The sequence below is a fragment of the Cryptomeria japonica genome, unplaced genomic scaffold (assembly GCF_030272615.1).
Source record: "Cryptomeria japonica unplaced genomic scaffold, Sugi_1.0 HiC_scaffold_144, whole genome shotgun sequence".
Classification (NCBI taxonomy): domain Eukaryota; kingdom Viridiplantae; phylum Streptophyta; class Pinopsida; order Cupressales; family Cupressaceae; genus Cryptomeria; species Cryptomeria japonica.
In genome coordinates this window covers 129,074-150,000 of record NW_026728966.1, presented here as the reverse complement: position 1 = coordinate 150,000, position 20,927 = coordinate 129,074, and the positions used below count along the sequence as shown (strand labels likewise).

The 20,927-nt window shown below is 63.9% G+C and overlaps 4 non-coding genes across 4 annotated transcripts; all 4 read right to left on the bottom strand.

Annotated features, from left to right (window-relative positions):
• Positions 1–2,090: 2,090 nt before the first annotated feature.
• LOC131866428 (5S ribosomal RNA) lies at positions 2,091–2,209 on the bottom strand. The gene has a single exon (XR_009365041.1). It is a non-coding gene; the product is annotated as a 5S ribosomal RNA (ribosomal RNA).
• Positions 2,210–8,124: 5,915 nt separating this feature from the next.
• On the bottom strand, positions 8,125–8,243 carry LOC131866427 (5S ribosomal RNA). Its single transcript, XR_009365040.1, has one exon. It is a non-coding gene; the product is annotated as a 5S ribosomal RNA (ribosomal RNA).
• Positions 8,244–14,232: 5,989 nt separating this feature from the next.
• Positions 14,233–14,351, bottom strand: LOC131866444 (5S ribosomal RNA). The gene has a single exon (XR_009365056.1). It is a non-coding gene; the product is annotated as a 5S ribosomal RNA (ribosomal RNA).
• A 5,989-nt stretch (positions 14,352–20,340) lies between these two features.
• Positions 20,341–20,459, bottom strand: LOC131866425 (5S ribosomal RNA). Its single transcript, XR_009365038.1, has one exon. It is a non-coding gene; the product is annotated as a 5S ribosomal RNA (ribosomal RNA).
• Between the last annotated feature and the right edge of the window lie 468 nt (positions 20,460–20,927).

Below are 20,927 nucleotides of genomic sequence, written 5' to 3'. Positions count from 1 at the left end.
TGTCCGAACTGGGGATTTCTGGGTAGGGGCTTCGGGTGCGCATTACTTTTTTGCCCAAGCGTCCAGTGGGGTTTCTGGTGCGCTCCGAAGTGGGGTTATTGGAGCGGCCCCTCTTTTTTTGTCCGAGCGTTTGGTGGGGTTGCGCGCCCTGGTGGGCACCATGGTGCGCACCAAGGAGCGCTCCGAAGTGTGCTCCAAGGTGCGGCGTGCACGAAGTCGGAGCCCGGTTTGCCCCGGGTGCGCACCTCGCGTGCACCTTCGCCGCGGTGGGCACCATGGCGTGCACGAAGTCGGAGCCCGGTTTGCCCCGGGTGCGCACCTCGCGTGCACCTTCGCCGGGGTGGGCACCTCGGCTGGGTTGCGCGCCCTGGTGCGCACCAAGGAGCGCTCCGAAGTGTGCTCCAAGGTGCGGCGTGCACGAAGTCGGAGCCCGGTTTGCCCCGGGTGCGCACCTCGCGTGCACCTTGGCGCGGTGGGCACCATGGCGTGCACGAAGTCGGAGCCCGGTTTGCCCCGGGTGCGCACCCCGCGTGCACCTTCGCCGGGGTGGGCACCTCGGCTGGGTTGCGCGCCCTGGTGCGCACCAAGGAGCGCTCCGAAGTGTGCTCCAAGGTGCGGCGTGCACGAAGTCGGAGCCCGGTTTGCCCCGGGTGCGCACCTCGCGTGCACCTTCGCCGCGGTGGGCACCTTGGCTGGGTTGGGCACCATTGAGCGCTCCGAAGTGTGCTCCAAGGTGCGCACCATGGCCCTCCAAGGTGCGCAGCATGGCGTGCACGAAGTCGGAGCCCGGTTTGCCCCGGGTGCGCACCTCGCGTGCACCTTCGCCAGGGTGGGCACCTCGGTGCGCACACCTTCTCAATGTTTTCTTGCCTTTTCTGGAAATTGGTGAAGGCAGCGCATCAAAGGTGCGCACCTCGGTGTGCTCCGAGGTGCGAACCCGAGAGCGCTCCGAGGTGCCCACGAAGTCGAAAGTCGGGTTAATTGCATTGTTTTCCCCGGGTGCGCTCCGAGGTGCGCAACATCGGTGCGCACCAAGGAGGGCTCCGAAGTGTGCTCCAAGGTGCGCACGATTCGGAGCTCGGTTTGCCCGGGGTGCGCACACCTTGGCTGGGTTGCGCACCCTTTGTGCGCTCCAAGGTGCGCACGAAGTCGGAGCTCGGTTTGCCCCGGGTGCGCACCTTCGCCAGGGTGCGCACCTTGATGCGCACGCCTTGGCTGGGCTGCGCACCTTGGTGGGCGCCATGGTGCGCACCTTTCGTGCGCTCCAAGGTGCGCACGAAGTCGGAGCTCGGTTTGCCCCGGGTGCGCACCTTGGTGGGCGCCATGGTGCACTCCGAGGTGCCCAAGATTGGTGCGCACCAAGGAGCGCTCCGAAGTGCGCTCCAAGGTGCGCAGGTGCGCGCGAAGTCGAAAGTTGGGTTAATTGTCCGGTTTGCCTCGGGTGCGCACCTTGCGTGCACCTTCGCCAGGGTGGGCGCCTTGGTGCGCACACCTTGGCTGGGCTGCGCACCCGGGCGCGCACACCTTGGCACCCGCGTTTCCTTCATTTTAAATTTTTTTTTTTTACAATCTCTCAAGTGGGAAATTCTATAATCTCAACTTTTTTTGCCTTTTCAGGAAACTTTTGAATGGAGCGCATCATTGGTGCGCTCCGAAGTGTGCTCCAAGGTGCGCACCTCTGGTGTGCTCCAAAGCTCTCTCTAGCTGCGTGCACCTGCCCCGGCCGCGCACCCGGCCCCGCCCAGCTTCGCTCACCTGTCCCGGGCGTCTGGTGCGGAACCTTAGAGTAAGAAACATCACCGTGCACCTTGGCCAACGTGCGCGACTCGACCGAGCGCGCACTGGCCGAGGTGCACACCGATTTCACCTGGGTGCGCGCGCAGCACCTCGGGCGCACCGGGGTGCGCGCACAACGCCCGGGTTGCACCGTGGCCTGTGTGCTCGGGGCGCCTCGGGTGCGCGCTCGGTGTCGCCCCCGCGCGCGCGGTAGTGCGGGCAGCGCACCCCGGCCCGGCCCGGCCCCGACGAGAACGCAAACGGGCAAAAGGTTTATTCAAATAGCATTGCGACGCCCGGCGAAAAACTAAAAAAGGGTGCAACACCGGGACTTCCCGGGAGGTCACCCATCCCAGTACTACTCCGGCCCAAGCGCGCTTAACTGCGGAGTTCTGATGGGATCCGGTGCACTAACGCTGGTATGATCGCACCCGTTATGAGCTTGTCGCAGTGTGTACTTAGCAAACCGCGACCCACGTGCGAATCCACCCCGGCCACCCACCCCCGTCGAGGTGCACACCCTCCCTCGCGAAGTGCGCCCCGTTCGCCAAGTGTGAGCCCTGCCCGGGTGCGCGCACCTTGCTAGGGCGTCGGGTGTGCACCCGGCCCGGCCTACGTGCGTGCACCTGGACGGGGCGTCGTGTGCGTGCAGTGTCCCGTCTGCAACGCGGTGCCCACACACCACCTCGGGCGCAACGACCTGCGCTCACATGTGGGCCGAGTGCACCTTGGTGCATGTTCGGGGCGCCTCGGGTGCACGCTCGATCTTGCCCCGGTGCACCAAGGCGCTCGGTTTGCCCCGGGTGCGCACTTGGTGCAAGGTGGGCACCCAAAATAGGGATCAAGCACCAAAACACAAGTTTCGGGATGCAAAATGGGACCCAAGGACCACAAATGCGTTCCAAGACCCATGATGGGTCCACGAGAACAAAAATGTGTTCCGAGACTTAATAAACAAATATTGGGTTTTAGGAGAAGAAACATGCTCTGATGCCCAAAACGAGAATCGACCCCGAAAAGGCCACAGGCCAAAAGTGGGATGCGAGACAAAAAAAAATGGGACCCGAGGACCAAAATTGGGTTCCCAGGTCGAAGACAGGGCAACCGGACAAGAAACGACCTCTAAGGCTCGAAATGAGTCCCGACGACTAAAACTTGACAAGAAGCACCCATCAGGCACCCAACTCGACACCCATGGGATGCCGACCCACCCGGGCTTCCACCTAGCACACCTTGGCACCCACCCACCCTCGCACCCAACCTCGCACCCAACTTAGCACCTTTGAACCCACATTGGCACTCACCCTGACCCTGGCACCTTGGAACCCACATTGGCACTCACCTTGACCCTGGCACCCACCTTTGCACTCACCTTGGGACCCACCCTGGCTCCCACCTCGGCACCCACCCAGACACCCACCTTGGTTCCTTGGCACCCACCTTGGATCCTTGGCACCCACCCCGACACCCACCTTGGCACGCAACTTGGCTACTTGCCACCCACCTTGGCTCCTTGACGCCCACCCCGACAACCACCCCGTGACCTACCCTGGCTAGGGTTGGTGCACACCCACCCTGGTGCCCACCTTGGCACCCACCCCATGACCCACCTTGGCACGCACCTTAGTACCCACCCCGTTACCCACCCTAGGACCCACCCCGTGACCCACCTTGGCCAGGGTGGGTGCCTTGGTGCGCACAACTTGCCTGGGCTGCACACCAGGGCGGGCTCAAGATGGCACCCGCGTTCCGTTTTTTTCACTATCTTTCAAAACGGAAATTTTAAAATCTCGTTTTTTTTTTTTTTTTGCCTTTTCTGGAAATTAGTGAAGGCAGCGCATCAAAGGTGCGCAATGCTGGTGCGAACCCGGGAGCGCTCCGATGTGTGCTCCAAGGTGCGGCGTGCACGAAGTCCGAGCCCGGCTTGCCCCGGGTGCGCACCTCGCGTGCACCTTCGCCGGGGTGAGCACCTTGGCTGGGTTGCGCGCCCTGGTGCGCACCAAGGAGCGCTCTGAAGTGTGCTCCAAGGTGCGGCGTGCACGAAGTCGGAGCTCGGTTTGCCCCGGGTGTGCACCTCGGGTGCGCACCTCGCGTGCACCTTCGCTGCGGTGGGCACCTTGGCTGGGTTGCGCGCCTTGGTGGGCACCATGCAGTGCACGAAGTCGGAGCCCGGTTTGCCCCGGGCGCGCACCTCCGCCAGGGTGGGCACCTTGGTGCGCACAACTTGCCTGGGCTGCGCACCAGGAAGGGCTCAAGATGGCACCCGCGTTCCGTTTTTTTCACTATCTTTCAGAACGGAAATTTTAAAATATCGTTTTTTTTTGCCTTTTCTGGAAATTAGTGAAGGCAGCGCATCAAAGGTGCGCAACGCTGGTGCGAACCTGGGAGCGCTCCGATGTGTGCTCCAAGGTGCGGCGTGCACGAAGTCGGAGCCCGGTTTGCCCCGGGTGCGCCCTGGTGGGCACCATGGTGCGCACCAAGGAGCGCTCCGAAGTGTGCTCCAAGGTGCGGCCTGCACGAAGTCGGAGCCCGGTTTGCCCCGGGCGTGCACCGCGGGTGGGCACCTTGGTGCGCATGCCTTGCCTGGGCTGCGCACCAGGGCGGGCTCAAGATGGCACCCGCGTTCCGTTTTTTTCACTATCTTTCAAAACGGAAATTTTAAAATCTCATTTTTTTTTGCCTTTTCTGGAAATTAGTGAAGGCAGCGCATCAAAGGTGCGCACCTCGCTGCCCACCACGGTGCGCAACGCCGGTGGGCACCCGGGAGTGCTTCGAAGTGTGCTCCAAGGTGCTGCGTGCACGTTGTCGGAGCCCGGTTTGCCCCGGGTGCGCACCTCGCGTGCACCTTCGTCGGGGTGGGCACCTTGGCTGGGTTTGCCCCGGCTGCGCTCCGAAGCGGGGTTATTGGAGCGCCGCCTCTTTTTTTGTCGGAGCGTTTGGTGGGGTTTCTCGCATTGGCTCTTCCCAGGCCCGGTTGCCACCCTGGCGCGCACGAAGTCGGAAGTAGGGTTAATTGCCCGGGTGCGCACCTTTGCCAGGGTGGGCACCTTACCTGGGCTGTGCACCAGGGCGGGCTCAAGATGGCACCCGCGTTCCGTTTTTTTCACTATCTTTCAAAACGGAAATTTTAAAATCTCCTCTTTTTTTTGCCTTTTCTGGAAATTAGTGAAGGCAGCGCATCAAAGGTGCGCACCTCGCTGCCCACCTTGGTGTGCTCTGAGGTGCGCACCCGGGAGCGCTACGAAGTGTGCTCCAAGGTGCGGCGTGCACGTTGTCGGAGCCCGGTTTGCCCCGGGTGCGCACCTCGCCTGCACCTTGGCCGGGGTGGGCACCCTGGCTGGGTTTGCCCAGGGTGCGCTCCGAAGCGGGGTTACTGGAGCGCCCCCTCTTTTTTTGTCAGAGCGTTTGGTGGGGTTTCTCGCATTGGCTCTTCCCAGGCCCGGTTGTTGGGTGCGCTCCCACCCTGGCGCGCGCGAAGTTGGAAGTTGGGTTAATTGCCCGGGCGCGCACCTTCGCCAGGGTGGGCACCTTGGTGCGCACACCTTGGCTGGGCTGCGCACCAGGGCGGGCTCAAGATGGCACCAGCATTCCCTTTTTCTCACTATCTTTCAAAACGGAAATTTTAAAATCTCGTTTTTTTTTGCCTTTTATGGAAATTAGTGAAGGCATCGCATCAAAGGTGCGCACCTCGCTGCCCACCTTGGTGTGCTCCGAGGTGCCCACCACGGTGCGCTCCGAGGTGCCCACCACGGTGCGCAACGCCGGTGCGAACCCGGGAGCGCCCCGATGTGTGCTCCAAGGTGCGGCGTGCACGAAGCCGGACCCCGGTTTGCCCCGGGTGCGCACCTCGCGTGCACCTTGGTGCGCACACCTTGGCTGGGTTGCGCGGCCTGGTGGGCACCATGGTGCGCACCAAGGAGCGCTCCAAAGTGTGCTCCAAGGTGCGGCGTGCACGAAGTCCTAGCCCGGTTTGCCCCGGGTGCGCACCTTCGCCGCGGTGGGCACCATGGCGTGCACGAAGTCGGAGCCCGGTTTGCCCCGGGTGCGCACCTCGCGTGCACCTTCGCCGGGGTGGGCACCTCGGCTGGGTTGCGCGCCCTGGTGCGCACCAAGGAGCGCTCCGAAGTGTGCTCCAAGGTGCGGCGTGCACGAAGTCGGAGCCCGGTTTGCCCCGGGTGCGCACCTTCGCCGCGGTGGGCACCCTGGTGCGCACCATGGCGTGCACGAAGTCGGAGCCCGGTTTGCCCCGGGTGCGCACCTCGCGTGCACCTTCGGCGGGGTTGCGCGCCCTGGTGCGCACCAAGGAGCGCTCCGAAGTGTGCTCCAAGGTGCGGCGTGCACGAAGTCGGAGCCCGGTTTGCCCCGGGTGCGCACCTCGCGTGCACCTTCGGCGGGGTTGCGCGCCCTGGTGGGCACCATGGTGCGCACCAAGGAGCGCTCCGAAGTGTGCTCCAAGGTGCGGCGTGCACGAAGTCGGAGCCCGGTTTGCCCCGGGTGCGCACCTCGCGTGCACCTTCGCCGCGGTGGGCACCATGGCGTGCACGAAGTCGGAGCCCGGTTTGCCCCGGGTGCGCACCTCGCGTGCACCTTCGCCGGGGTGGGCACCTCGGCTGGGTTGCGCGCCCTGGTGCGCACCAAGGAGCGCTCCGAAGTGTGCTCCAAGGTGCGGCGTGCACGAAGTCGGAGCCCGGTTTGCCCCGGGTGCGCACCTCGCGTGCACCTTCGCCGCGGTGGGCACCATGGCGTGCACGAAGTCGGAGCCCGGTTTGCCCCGGGTGCGCACCCCGCGTGCACCTTCGCCGGGGTGGGCACCTCGGCTGGGTTGCGCGCCCTGGTGCGCACCAAGGAGCGCTCCGAAGTGTGCTCCAAGGTGCGGCGTGCACGAAGTCGGAGCCCGGTTTGCCCCGGGTGCGCACCTCGCGTGCACCTTCGCCGCGGTGGGCACCTTGGCTGGGTTGGGCACCATTGAGCGCTCCGAAGTGTGCTCCAAGGTGCGCACCATGGCCCTCCAAGGTGCGCAGCATGGCGTGCACGAAGTCGGAGCCCGGTTTGCCCCGGGTGCGCACCTCGCGTGCACCTTCGCCAGGGTGGGCACCTCGGTGCGCACACCTTCTCAATGTTTTCTTGCCTTTTCTGGAAATTGGTGAAGGCAGCGCATCAAAGGTGCGCACCTCGGTGTGCTCCGAGGTGCGAACCCGAGAGCGCTCCGAGGTGCCCATGAAGTCGAAAGTCGGGTTAATTGCATTGTTTTCCCCGGGTGCGCTCCGAGGTGCGCAACATCGGTGCGCACCAAGGAGGGCTCCGAAGTGTGCTCCAAGGTGCGCACGATTCGGAGCTCGGTTTGCCCGGGGTGCGCACACCTTGGCTGGGTTGCGCACCCTTTGTGCGCTCCAAGGTGCGCACGAAGTCGGAGCTCGGTTTGCCCCGGGTGCGCACCTTCGCCAGGGTGCGCACCTTGATGCGCACGCCTTGGCTGGGCTGCGCACCTTGGTGGGCGCCATGGTGCGCACCTTTCGTGCGCTCCAAGGTGCGCACGAAGTCGGAGCTCGGTTTGCCCCGGGTGCGCACCTTGGTGGGCGCCATGGTGCACTCCGAGGTGCCCAAGATTGGTGCGCACCAAGGAGCGCTCCGAAGTGCGCTCCAAGGTGCGCAGGTGCGCGCGAAGTCGAAAGTTGGGTTAATTGTCCGGTTTGCCTCGGGTGCGCACCTTGCGTGCACCTTCGCCAGGGTGGGCGCCTTGGTGCGCACACCTTGGCTGGGCTGCGCACCCGGGCGCGCACACCTTGGCACCCGCGTTTCCTTCATTTTAAATTTTTTTTTTTTACAATCTCTCAAGTGGGAAATTCTATAATCTCAACTTTTTTTGCCTTTTCAGGAAACTTTTGAATGGAGCGCATCATTGGTGCGCTCCGAAGTGTGCTCCAAGGTGCGCACCTCTGGTGTGCTCCAAAGCTCTCTCCAGCTGCGTGCACCTGCCCCGGCCGCGCACCCGGCCCCGCCCAGCTTCGCTCACCTGTCCCGGGCGTCTGGTGCGGAACCTTAGAGTAAGAAACATCACCGTGCACCTTGGCCAACGTGCGCGACTCGACCGAGCGCGCACTGGCCGAGGTGCACACCGATTTCACCTGGGTGCGCGCGCAGCACCTCGGGCGCACCGGGGTGCGCGCACAACGCCCGGGTTGCACCGTGGCCTGTGTGCTCGGGGCGCCTCGGGTGCGCGCTCGGTGTCGCCCCCGCGCGCGCGGTAGTGCGGGCAGCGCACCCCGGCCCGGCCCGGCCCCGACGAGAACGCAAACGGGCAAAAGGTTTATTCAAATAGCATTGCGACGCCCGGCGAAAAACTAAGAAAGGGTGCAACACCGGGACTTCCCGGGAGGTCACCCATCCCAGTACTACTCCGGCCCAAGCGCGCTTAACTGCGGAGTTCTGATGGGATCCGGTGCACTAACGCTGGTATGATCGCACCCGTTATGAGCTTGTCGCAGTGTGTACTTAGCAAACCGCGACCCACGTGCGAATCCACCCCGGCCACCCACCCCCGTCGAGGTGCACACCCTCCCTCGCGAAGTGCGCCCCGTTCGCCAAGTGTGAGCCCTGCCCGGGTGCGCGCACCTTGCTAGGGCGTCGGGTGTGCACCCGGCCCGGCCTACGTGCGTGCACCTGGACGGGGCGTCGTGTGCGTGCAGTGTCCCGTCTGCAACGCGGTGCCCACACACCACCTCGGGCGCAACGACCTGCGCTCACATGTGGGCCGAGTGCACCTTGGTGCATGTTCGGGGCGCCTCGGGTGCACGCTCGATCTTGCCCCGGTGCACCAAGGCGCTCGGTTTGCCCCGGGTGCGCACTTGGTGCAAGGTGGGCACCCAAAATAGGGATCAAGCACCAAAACACAAGTTTCGGGATGCAAAATGGGACCCAAGGACCACAAATGCGTTCCAAGACCCATGATGGGTCCACGAGAACAAAAATGTGTTCCGAGACTTAATAAACAAATATTGGGTTTTAGGAGAAGAAACATGCTCTGATGCCCAAAACGAGAATCGACCCCGAAAAGGCCACAGGCCAAAAGTGGGATGCGAGACAAAAAAAAATGGGACCCGAGGACCAAAATTGGGTTCCCAGGTCGAAGACAGGGCAACCGGACAAGAAACGACCTCTAAGGCTCGAAATGAGTCCCGACGACTAAAACTTGACAAGAAGCACCCATCAGGCACCCAACTCGACACCCATGGGATGCCGACCCACCCGGGCTTCCACCTAGCACACCTTGGCACCCACCCACCCTCGCACCCAACCTCGCACCCAACTTAGCACCTTTGAACCCACATTGGCACTCACCCTGACCCTGGCACCTTGGAACCCACATTGGCACTCACCTTGACCCTGGCACCCACCTTTGCACTCACCTTGGGACCCACCCTGGCTCCCACCTCGGCACCCACCCAGACACCCACCTTGGTTCCTTGGCACCCACCTTGGATCCTTGGCACCCACCCCGACACCCACCTTGGCACGCAACTTGGCTACTTGCCACCCACCTTGGCTCCTTGACGCCCACCCCGACAACCACCCCGTGACCTACCCTGGCTAGGGTTGGTGCACACCCACCCTGGTGCCCACCTTGGCACCCACCCCATGACCCACCTTGGCACGCACCTTAGTACCCACCCCGTTACCCACCCTAGGACCCACCCCGTGACCCACCTTGGCCAGGGTGGGTGCCTTGGTGCGCACAACTTGCCTGGGCTGCACACCAGGGCGGGCTCAAGATGGCACCCGCGTTCCGTTTTTTTCACTATCTTTCAAAACGGAAATTTTAAAATCTCGTTTTTTTTTTTTTTTTGCCTTTTCTGGAAATTAGTGAAGGCAGCGCATCAAAGGTGCGCAATGCTGGTGCGAACCCGGGAGCGCTCCGATGTGTGCTCCAAGGTGCGGCGTGCACGAAGTCCGAGCCCGGCTTGCCCCGGGTGCGCACCTCGCGTGCACCTTCGCCGGGGTGAGCACCTTGGCTGGGTTGCGCGCCCTGGTGCGCACCAAGGAGCGCTCTGAAGTGTGCTCCAAGGTGCGGCGTGCACGAAGTCGGAGCTCGGTTTGCCCCGGGTGTGCACCTCGGGTGCGCACCTCGCGTGCACCTTCGCTGCGGTGGGCACCTTGGCTGGGTTGCGCGCCTTGGTGGGCACCATGCAGTGCACGAAGTCGGAGCCCGGTTTGCCCCGGGCGCGCACCTCCGCCAGGGTGGGCACCTTGGTGCGCACAACTTGCCTGGGCTGCGCACCAGGAAGGGCTCAAGATGGCACCCGCGTTCCGTTTTTTTCACTATCTTTCAGAACGGAAATTTTAAAATATCGTTTTTTTTTGCCTTTTCTGGAAATTAGTGAAGGCAGCGCATCAAAGGTGCGCAACGCTGGTGCGAACCTGGGAGCGCTCCGATGTGTGCTCCAAGGTGCGGCGTGCACGAAGTCGGAGCCCGGTTTGCCCCGGGTGCGCCCTGGTGGGCACCATGGTGCGCACCAAGGAGCGCTCCGAAGTGTGCTCCAAGGTGCGGCCTGCACGAAGTCGGAGCCCGGTTTGCCCCGGGTGTGCACCGCGGGTGGGCACCTTGGTGCGCATGCCTTGCCTGGGCTGCGCACCAGGGCGGGCTCAAGATGGCACCCGCGTTCCGTTTTTTTCACTATCTTTCAAAACGGAAATTTTAAAATCTCATTTTTTTTTGCCTTTTCTGGAAATTAGTGAAGGCAGCGCATCAAAGGTGCGCACCTCGCTGCCCACCACGGTGCGCAACGCCGGTGGGCACCCGGGAGTGCTTCGAAGTGTGCTCCAAGGTGCTGCGTGCACGTTGTCGGAGCCCGGTTTGCCCCGGGTGCGCACCTCGCGTGCACCTTCGTCGGGGTGGGCACCTTGGCTGGGTTTGCCCCGGCTGCGCTCCGAAGCGGGGTTATTGGAGCGCCGCCTCTTTTTTTGTCGGAGCGTTTGGTGGGGTTTCTCGCATTGGCTCTTCCCAGGCCCGGTTGCCACCCTGGCGCGCACGAAGTCGGAAGTAGGGTTAATTGCCCGGGTGCGCACCTTTGCCAGGGTGGGCACCTTACCTGGGCTGTGCACCAGGGCGGGCTCAAGATGGCACCCGCGTTCCGTTTTTTTCACTATCTTTCAAAACGGAAATTTTAAAATCTCCTCTTTTTTTTGCCTTTTCTGGAAATTAGTGAAGGCAGCGCATCAAAGGTGCGCACCTCGCTGCCCACCTTGGTGTGCTCTGAGGTGCGCACCCGGGAGCGCTACGAAGTGTGCTCCAAGGTGCGGCGTGCACGTTGTCGGAGCCCGGTTTGCCCCGGGTGCGCACCTCGCCTGCACCTTGGCCGGGGTGGGCACCCTGGCTGGGTTTGCCCAGGGTGCGCTCCGAAGCGGGGTTACTGGAGCGCCCCCTCTTTTTTTGTCAGAGCGTTTGGTGGGGTTTCTCGCATTGGCTCTTCCCAGGCCCGGTTGTTGGGTGCGCTCCCACCCTGGCGCGCGCGAAGTTGGAAGTTGGGTTAATTGCCCGGGCGCGCACCTTCGCCAGGGTGGGCACCTTGGTGCGCACACCTTGGCTGGGCTGCGCACCAGGGCGGGCTCAAGATGGCACCAGCATTCCCTTTTTCTCACTATCTTTCAAAACGGAAATTTTAAAATCTCGTTTTCTTTTGCCTTTTATGGAAATTAGTGAAGGCATCGCATCAAAGGTGCGCACCTCGCTGCCCACCTTGGTGTGCTCCGAGGTGCCCACCACGGTGCGCTCCGAGGTGCCCACCACGGTGCGCAACGCCGGTGCGAACCCGGGAGCGCCCCGATGTGTGCTCCAAGGTGCGGCGTGCACGAAGCCGGACCCCGGTTTGCCCCGGGTGCGCACCTCGCGTGCACCTTGGTGCGCACACCTTGGCTGGGTTGCGCGGCCTGGTGGGCACCATGGTGCGCACCAAGGAGCGCTCCGAAGTGTGCTCCAAGGTGCGGCGTGCACGAAGTCCTAGCCCGGTTTGCCCCGGGTGCGCACCTTCGCCGCGGTGGGCACCATGGCGTGCACGAAGTCGGAGCCCGGTTTGCCCCGGGTGCGCACCTCGCGTGCACCTTCGCCGGGGTGGGCACCTCGGCTGGGTTGCGCGCCCTGGTGCGCACCAAGGAGCGCTCCGAAGTGTGCTCCAAGGTGCGGCGTGCACGAAGTCGGAGCCCGGTTTGCCCCGGGTGCGCACCTTCGCCGCGGTGGGCACCCTGGTGCGCACCATGGCGTGCACGAAGTCGGAGCCCGGTTTGCCCCGGGTGCGCACCTCGCGTGCACCTTCGGCGGGGTTGCGCGCCCTGGTGCGCACCAAGGAGCGCTCCGAAGTGTGCTCCAAGGTGCGGCGTGCACGAAGTCGGAGCCCGGTTTGCCCCGGGTGCGCACCTCGCGTGCACCTTCGGCGGGGTTGCGCGCCCTGGTGGGCACCATGGTGCGCACCAAGGAGCGCTCCGAAGTGTGCTCCAAGGTGCGGCGTGCACGAAGTCGGAGCCCGGTTTGCCCCGGGTGCGCACCTCGCGTGCACCTTCGCCGCGGTGGGCACCATGGCGTGCACGAAGTCGGAGCCCGGTTTGCCCCGGGTGCGCACCTCGCGTGCACCTTCGCCGCGGTGGGCACCATGGCGTGCACGAAGTCGGAGCCCGGTTTGCCCCGGGTGCGCACCTCGCGTGCACCTTCGCTGGGGTGGGCACCTCGGCTGGGTTGCGCGCCCTGGTGCGCACCAAGGAGCGCTCCGAAGTGTGCTCCAAGGTGCGGCGTGCACGAAGTCGGAGCCCGGTTTGCCCCGGGTGCGCACCTCGCGTGCACCTTCGCCGCGGTGGGCACCATGGCGTGCACGAAGTCGGAGCCCGGTTTGCCCCGGGTGCGCACCCCGCGTGCACCTTCGCCGGGGTGGGCACCTCGGCTGGGTTGCGCGCCCTGGTGCGCACCAAGGAGCGCTCCGAAGTGTGCTCCAAGGTGCGGCGTGCACGAAGTCGGAGCCCGGTTTACCCCGGGTGCGCACCTCGCGTGCACCTTCGCCGCGGTGGGCACCTTGGCTGGGTTGGGCACCATTGAGCGCTCCGAAGTGTGCTCCAAGGTGCGCACCATGGCCCTCCAAGGTGCGCAGCATGGCGTGCACGAAGTCGGAGCCCGGTTTGCCCCGGGTGCGCACCTCGCGTGCACCTTCGCCAGGGTGGGCACCTCGGTGCGCACACCTTCTCAATGTTTTCTTGCCTTTTCTGGAAATTGGTGAAGGCAGCGCATCAAAGGTGCGCACCTCGGTGTGCTCCGAGGTGCGAACCCGAGAGCGCTCCGAGGTGCCCACGAAGTCGAAAGTCGGGTTAATTGCATTGTTTTCCCCGGGTGCGCTCCGAGGTGCGCAACATCGGTGCGCACCAAGGAGGGCTCCGAAGTGTGCTCCAAGGTGCGCACGATTCGGAGCTCGGTTTGCCCGGGGTGCGCACACCTTGGCTGGGTTGCGCACCCTTTGTGCGCTCCAAGGTGCGCACGAAGTCGGAGCTCGGTTTGCCCCGGGTGCGCACCTTCGCCAGGGTGCGCACCTTGATGCGCACGCCTTGGCTGGGCTGCGCACCTTGGTGGGCGCCATGGTGCGCACCTTTCGTGCGCTCCAAGGTGCGCACGAAGTCGGAGCTCGGTTTGCCCCGGGTGCGCACCTTGGTGGGCGCCATGGTGCACTCCGAGGTGCCCAAGATTGGTGCGCACCAAGGAGCGCTCCGAAGTGCGCTCCAAGGTGCGCAGGTGCGCGCGAAGTCGAAAGTTGGGTTAATTGTCCGGTTTGCCTCGGGTGCGCACCTTGCGTGCACCTTCGCCAGGGTGGGCGCCTTGGTGCGCACACCTTGGCTGGGCTGCGCACCCGGGCGCGCACACCTTGGCACCCGCGTTTCCTTCATTTTAAATTTTTTTTTTTTACAATCTCTCAAGTGGGAAATTCTATAATCTCAACTTTTTTTGCCTTTTCAGGAAACTTTTGAATGGAGCGCATCATTGGTGCGCTCCGAAGTGTGCTCCAAGGTGCGCACCTCTGGTGTGCTCCAAAGCTCTCTCCAGCTGCGTGCACCTGCCCCGGCCGCGCACCCGGCCCTGCCCAGCTTCGCTCACCTGTCCCGGGCGTCTGGTGCGGAACCTTAGAGTAAGAAACATCACCGTGCACCTTGGCCAACGTGCGCGACTCGACCGAGCGCGCACTGGCCGAGGTGCACACCGATTTCACCTGGGTGCGCGCGCAGCACCTCGGGCGCACCGGGGTGCGCGCACAACGCCCGGGTTGCACCGTGGCCTGTGTGCTCGGGGCGCCTCGGGTGCGCGCTCGGTGTCGCCCCCGCGCGCGCGGTAGTGCGGGCAGCGCACCCCGGCCCGGCCCGGCCCCGACGAGAACGCAAACGGGCAAAAGGTTTATTCAAATAGCATTGCGACGCCCGGCGAAAAACTAAGAAAGGGTGCAACACCGGGACTTCTCGGGAGGTCACCCATCCCAGTACTACTCCGGCCCAAGCGCGCTTAACTGCGGAGTTCTGATGGGATCCGGTGCACTAACGCTGGTATGATCGCACCCGTTATGAGCTTGTCGCAGTGTGTACTTAGCAAACCGCGACCCACGTGCGAATCCACCCCGGCCACCCACCCCCGTCGAGGTGCACACCCTCCCTCGCGAAGTGCGCCCCGTTCGCCAAGTGTGAGCCCTGCCCGGGTGCGCGCACCTTGCTAGGGCGTCGGGTGTGCACCCGGCCCGGCCTACGTGCGTGCACCTGGACGGGGCGTCGTGTGCGTGCAGTGTCCCGTCTGCAACGCGGTGCCCACACACCACCTCGGGCGCAACGACCTGCGCTCACATGTGGGCCGAGTGCACCTTGGTGCATGTTCGGGGCGCCTCGGGTGCACGCTCGATCTTGCCCCGGTGCACCAAGGCGCTCGGTTTGCCCCGGGTGCGCACTTGGTGCAAGGTGGGCACCCAAAATAGGGATCAAGCACCAAAACACAAGTTTCGGGATGCAAAATGGGACCCAAGGACCACAAATGCGTTCCAAGACCCATGATGGGTCCACGAGAACAAAAATGTGTTCCGAGACTTAATAAACAAATATTGGGTTTTAGGAGAAGAAACATGCTCTGATGCCCAAAACGAGAATCGACCCCGAAAAGGCCACAGGCCAAAAGTGGGATGCGAGACAAAAAAAAATGGGACCCGAGGACCAAAATTGGGTTCCCAGGTCGAAGACAGGGCAACCGGACAAGAAACGACCTCTAAGGCTCGAAATGAGTCCCGACGACTAAAACTTGACAAGAAGCACCCATCAGGCACCCAACTCGACACCCATGGGATGCCGACCCACCCGGGCTTCCACCTAGCACACCTTGGCACCCACCCACCCTCGCACCCAACCTCGCACCCAACTTAGCACCTTTGAACCCACATTGGCACTCACCCTGACCCTGGCACCTTGGAACCCACATTGGCACTCACCTTGACCCTGGCACCCACCTTTGCACTCACCTTGGGACCCACCCTGGCTCCCACCTCGGCACCCACCCAGACACCCACCTTGGTTCCTTGGCACCCACCTTGGATCCTTGGCACCCACCCCGACACCCACCTTGGCACGCAACTTGGCTACTTGCCACCCACCTTGGCTCCTTGACGCCCACCCCGACAACCACCCCGTGACCTACCCTGGCTAGGGTTGGTGCACACCCACCCTGGTGCCCACCTTGGCACCCACCCCATGACCCACCTTGGCACGCACCTTAGTACCCACCCCGTTACCCACCCTAGGACCCACCCCGTGACCCACCTTGGCCAGGGTGGGTGCCTTGGTGCGCACAACTTGCCTGGGCTGCACACCAGGGCGGGCTCAAGATGGCACCCGCGTTCCGTTTTTTTCACTATCTTTCAAAACGGAAATTTTAAAATCTCGTTTTTTTTTTTTTTTTGCCTTTTCTGGAAATTAGTGAAGGCAGCGCATCAAAGGTGCGCAATGCTGGTGCGAACCCGGGAGCGCTCCGATGTGTGCTCCAAGGTGCGGCGTGCACGAAGTCCGAGCCCGGCTTGCCCCGGGTGCGCACCTCGCGTGCACCTTCGCCGGGGTGAGCACCTTGGCTGGGTTGCGCGCCCTGGTGCGCACCAAGGAGCGCTCTGAAGTGTGCTCCAAGGTGCGGCGTGCACGAAGTCGGAGCTCGGTTTGCCCCGGGTGTGCACCTCGGGTGCGCACCTCGCGTGCACCTTCGCTGCGGTGGGCACCTTGGCTGGGTTGCGCGCCTTGGTGGGCACCATGCAGTGCACGAAGTCGGAGCCCGGTTTGCCCCGGGCGCGCACCTCCGCCAGGGTGGGCACCTTGGTGCGCACAACTTGCCTGGGCTGCGCACCAGGAAGGGCTCAAGATGGCACCCGCGTTCCGTTTTTTTCACTATCTTTCAGAACGGAAATTTTAAAATATCGTTTTTTTTTGCCTTTTCTGGAAATTAGTGAAGGCAGCGCATCAAAGGTGCGCAACGCTGGTGCGAACCTGGGAGCGCTCCGATGTGTGCTCCAAGGTGCGGCGTGCACGAAGTCGGAGCCCGGTTTGCCCCGGGTGCGCCCTGGTGGGCACCATGGTGCGCACCAAGGAGCGCTCCGAAGTGTGCTCCAAGGTGCGGCCTGCACGAAGTCGGAGCCCGGTTTGCCCCGGGTGTGCACCGCGGGTGGGCACCTTGGTGCGCATGCCTTGCCTGGGCTGCGCACCAGGGCGGGCTCAAGATGGCACCCGCGTTCCGTTTTTTTCACTATCTTTCAAAACGGAAATTTTAAAATCTCATTTTTTTTTGCCTTTTCTGGAAATTAGTGAAGGCAGCGCATCAAAGGTGCGCACCTCGCTGCCCACCACGGTGCGCAACGCCGGTGGGCACCCGGGAGTGCTTCGAAGTGTGCTCCAAGGTGCTGCGTGCACGTTGTCGGAGCCCGGTTTGCCCCGGGTGCGCACCTCGCGTGCACCTTCGTCGGGGTGGGCACCTTGGCTGGGTTTGCCCCGGCTGCGCTCCGAAGCGGGGTTATTGGAGCGCCGCCTCTTTTTTTGTCGGAGCGTTTGGTGGGGTTTCTCGCATTGGCTCTTCCCAGGCCCGGTTGCCACCCTGGCGCGCACGAAGTCGGAAGTAGGGTTAATTGCCCGGGTGCGCACCTTTGCCAGGGTGGGCACCTTACCTGGGCTGTGCACCAGGGCGGGCTCAAGATGGCACCCGCGTTCCGTTTTTTTCACTATCTTTCAAAACGGAAATTTTAAAATCTCCTCTTTTTTTTGCCTTTTCTGGAAATTAGTGAAGGCAGCGCATCAAAGGTGCGCACCTCGCTGCCCACCTTGGTGTGCTCTGAGGTGCGCACCCGGGAGCGCTACGAAGTGTGCTCCAAGGTGCGGCGTGCACGTTGTCGGAGCCCGGTTTGCCCCGGGTGCGCACCTCGCCTGCACCTTGGCCGGGGTGGGCACCCTGGCTGGGTTTGCCCAGGGTGCGCTCCGAAGCGGGGTTACTGGAGCGCCCCCTCTTTTTTTGTCAGAGCGTTTGGTGGGGTTTCTCGCATTGGCTCTTCCCAGGCCCGGTTGTTGGGTGCGCTCCCACCCTGGCGCGCGCGAAGTTGGAAGTTGGGTTAATTGCCCGGGCGCGCACCTTCGCCAGGGTGGGCACCTTGGTGCGCACACCTTGGCTGGGCTGCGCACCAGGGCGGGCTCAAGATGGCACCAGCATTCCCTTTTTCTCACTATCTTTCAAAACGGAAATTTTAAAATCTCGTTTTCTTTTGCCTTTTATGGAAATTAGTGAAGGCATCGCATCAAAGGTGCGCACCTCGCTGCCCACCTTGGTGTGCTCCGAGGTGCCCACCACGGTGCGCTCCGAGGTGCCCACCACGGTGCGCAACGCCGGTGCGAACCCGGGAGCGCCCCGATGTGTGCTCCAAGGTGCGGCGTGCACGAAGCCGGACCCCGGTTTGCCCCGGGTGCGCACCTCGCGTGCACCTTGGTGCGCACACCTTGGCTGGGTTGCGCGGCCTGGTGGGCACCATGGTGCGCACCAAGGAGCGCTCCGAAGTGTGCTCCAAGGTGCGGCGTGCACGAAGTCCTAGCCCGGTTTGCCCCGGGTGCGCACCTTCGCCGCGGTGGGCACCATGGCGTGCACGAAGTCGGAGCCCGGTTTGCCCCGGGTGCGCACCTCGCGTGCACCTTCGCCGGGGTGGGCACCTCGGCTGGGTTGCGCGCCCTGGTGCGCACCAAGGAGCGCTCCGAAGTGTGCTCCAAGGTGCGGCGTGCACGAAGTCGGAGCCCGGTTTGCCCCGGGTGCGCACCTTCGCCGCGGTGGGCACCCTGGTGCGCACCATGGCGTGCACGAAGTCGGAGCCCGGTTTGCCCCGGGTGCGCACCTCGCGTGCACCTTCGGCGGGGTTGCGCGCCCTGGTGCGCACCAAGGAGCGCTCCGAAGTGTGCTCCAAGGTGCGGCGTGCACGAAGTCGGAGCCCGGTTTGCCCCGGGTGCGCACCTCGCGTGCACCTTCGGCGGGGTTGCGCGCCCTGGTGGGCACCATGGTGCGCACCAAGGAGCGCTCCGAAGTGTGCTCCAAGGTGCGGCGTGCACGAAGTCGGAGCCCGGTTTGCCCCGGGTGCGCACCTCGCGTGCACCTTCGCCGCGGTGGGCACCATGGCGTGCACGAAGTCGGAGCCCGGTTTGCCCCGGGTGCGCACCTCGCGTGCACCTTCGCCGCGGTGGGCACCATGGCGTGCACGAAGTCGGAGCCCGGTTTGCCCCGGGTGCGCACCTCGCGTGCACCTTCGCTGGGGTGGGCACCTCGGCTGGGTTGCGCGCCCTGGTGCGCACCAAGGAGTGCTCCGAAGTGTGCTCCAAGGTGCGGCGTGCACGAAGTCGGAGCCCGGTTTGCCCCGGGTGCGCACCTCGCGTGCACCTTCGCCGCGGTGGGCACCATGGCGTGCACGAAGTCGGAGCCCGGTTTGCCCCGGGTGCGCACCCCGCGTGCACCTTCGCCGGGGTGGGCACCTCGGCTGGGTTGCGCGCCCTGGTGCGCACCAAGGAGCGCTCCGAAGTGTGCTCCAAGGTGCGGCGTGCACGAAGTCGGAGCCCGGTTTACCCCGGGTGCGCACCTCGCGTGCACCTTCGCCGCGGTGGGCACCTTGGCTGGGTTGGGCACCATTGAGCGCTCCGAAGTGTGCTCCAAGGTGCGCACCATGGCCCTCCAAGGTGCGCAGCATGGCGTGCACGAAGTCGGAGCCCGGTTTGCCCCGGGTGCGCACCTCGCGTGCACCTTCGCCAGGGTGGGCACCTCGGTGCGCACACCTTCTCAATGTTTTCTTGCCTTTTCTGGAAATTGGTGAAGGCAGCGCATCAAAGGTGCGCACCTCGGTGTGCTCCGAGGTGCGAACCCGAGAGCGCTCCGAGGTGCCCACGAAGTCGAAAGTCGGGTTAATTGCATTGTTTTCCCCGGGTGCGCTCCGAGGTGCGCAACATCGGTGCGCACCAAGGAGGGCTCCGAAGTGTGCTCCAAGGTGCGCACGATTCGGAGCTCGGTTTGCCCGGGGTGCGCACACCTTGGCTGGGTTGCGCACCCTTTGTGCGCTCCAAGGTGCGCACGAAGTCGGAGCTCGGTTTGCCCCGGGTGCGCACCTTCGCCAGGGTGCGCACCTTGATGCGCACGCCTTGGCTGGGCTGCGCACCTTGGTGGGCGCCATGGTGCGCACCTTTCGTGCGCTCCAAGGTGCGCACGAAGTCGGAGCTCGGTTTGCCCCGGGTGCGCACCTTGGTGGGCGCCATGGTGCACTCCGAGGTGCCCAAGATTGGTGCGCACCAAGGAGCGCTCCGAAGTGCGCTCCAAGGTGCGCAGGTGCGCGCGAAGTCGAAAGTTGGGTTAATTGTCCGGTTTGCCTCGGGTGCGCACCTTGCGTGCACCTTCGCCAGGGTGGGCGCCTTGGTGCGCACACCTTGGCTGGGCTGCGCACCCGGGCGCGCACACCTTGGCACCCGCGTTTCCTTCATTTTAAATTTTTTTTTTTTACAATCTCTCAAGTGGGAAATTCTATAATCTCAACTTTTTTTGCCTTTTCAGGAAACTTTTGAATGGAGCGCATCATTGGTGCGCTCCGAAGTGTGCTCCAAGGTGCGCACCTCTGGTGTGCTCCAAAGCTCTCTCCAGCTGCGTGCACCTGCCCCGGCCGCGCACCCGGCCCCGCCCAGCTTCGCTCACCTGTCCCGGGCGTCTGGTGCGGAACCTTAGAGTAAGAAACATCACCGTGCACCTTGGCCAACGTGCGCGACTCGACCGAGCGCGCACTGGCCGAGGTGCACACCGATTTCACCTGGGTGCGCGCGCAGCACCTCGGGCGCACCGGGGTGCGCGCACAACGCCCGGGTTGCACCGTGGCCTGTGTGCTCGGGGCGCCTCGGGTGCGCGCTCGGTGTCGCCCCCGCGCGCGCGGTAGTGCGGGCAGCGCACCCCGGCCCGGCCCGGCCCCGACGAGAACGCAAACGGGCAAAAGGTTTATTCAAATAGCATTGCGACGCCCGGCGAAAAACTAAAAAAGGGTGCAACACCGGGACTTCCCGGGAGGTCACCCATCCCAGTACTACTCCGGCCCAAGCGCGCTTAACTGCGGAGTTCTGATGGGATCCGGTGCACTAACGCTGGTATGATCGCACCCGTTATGAGCTTGTCGCAGTGTGTACTTAGCAAACCGCGACCCACGTGCGAATCCACCCCGGCCACCCACCCCCGTCGAGGTGCACACCCTCCCTCGCGAAGTGCGCCCCGTTCGCCAAGTGTGAGCCCTGCCCGGGTGCGCGCACCTTGCTAGGGCGTCGGGTGTGCACCCGGCCCGGCCTACGTGCGTGCACCTGGACGGGGCGTCGTGTGCGTGCAGTGTCCCGTCTGCAACGCGGTGCCCACACACCACCTCGGGCGCAACGACCTGCGCTCACATGTGGGCCGAGTGCACCTTGGTGCATGTTCGGGGCGCCTCGGGTGCACGCTCGATCTTGCCCCGGTGCACCAAGGCGCTCGGTTTGCCCCGGGTGCGCACTTGGTGCAAGGTGGGCACCCAAAATAGGGATCAAGCACCAAAACACAAGTTTCGGGATGCAAAATGGGACCCAAGGACCACAAATGCGTT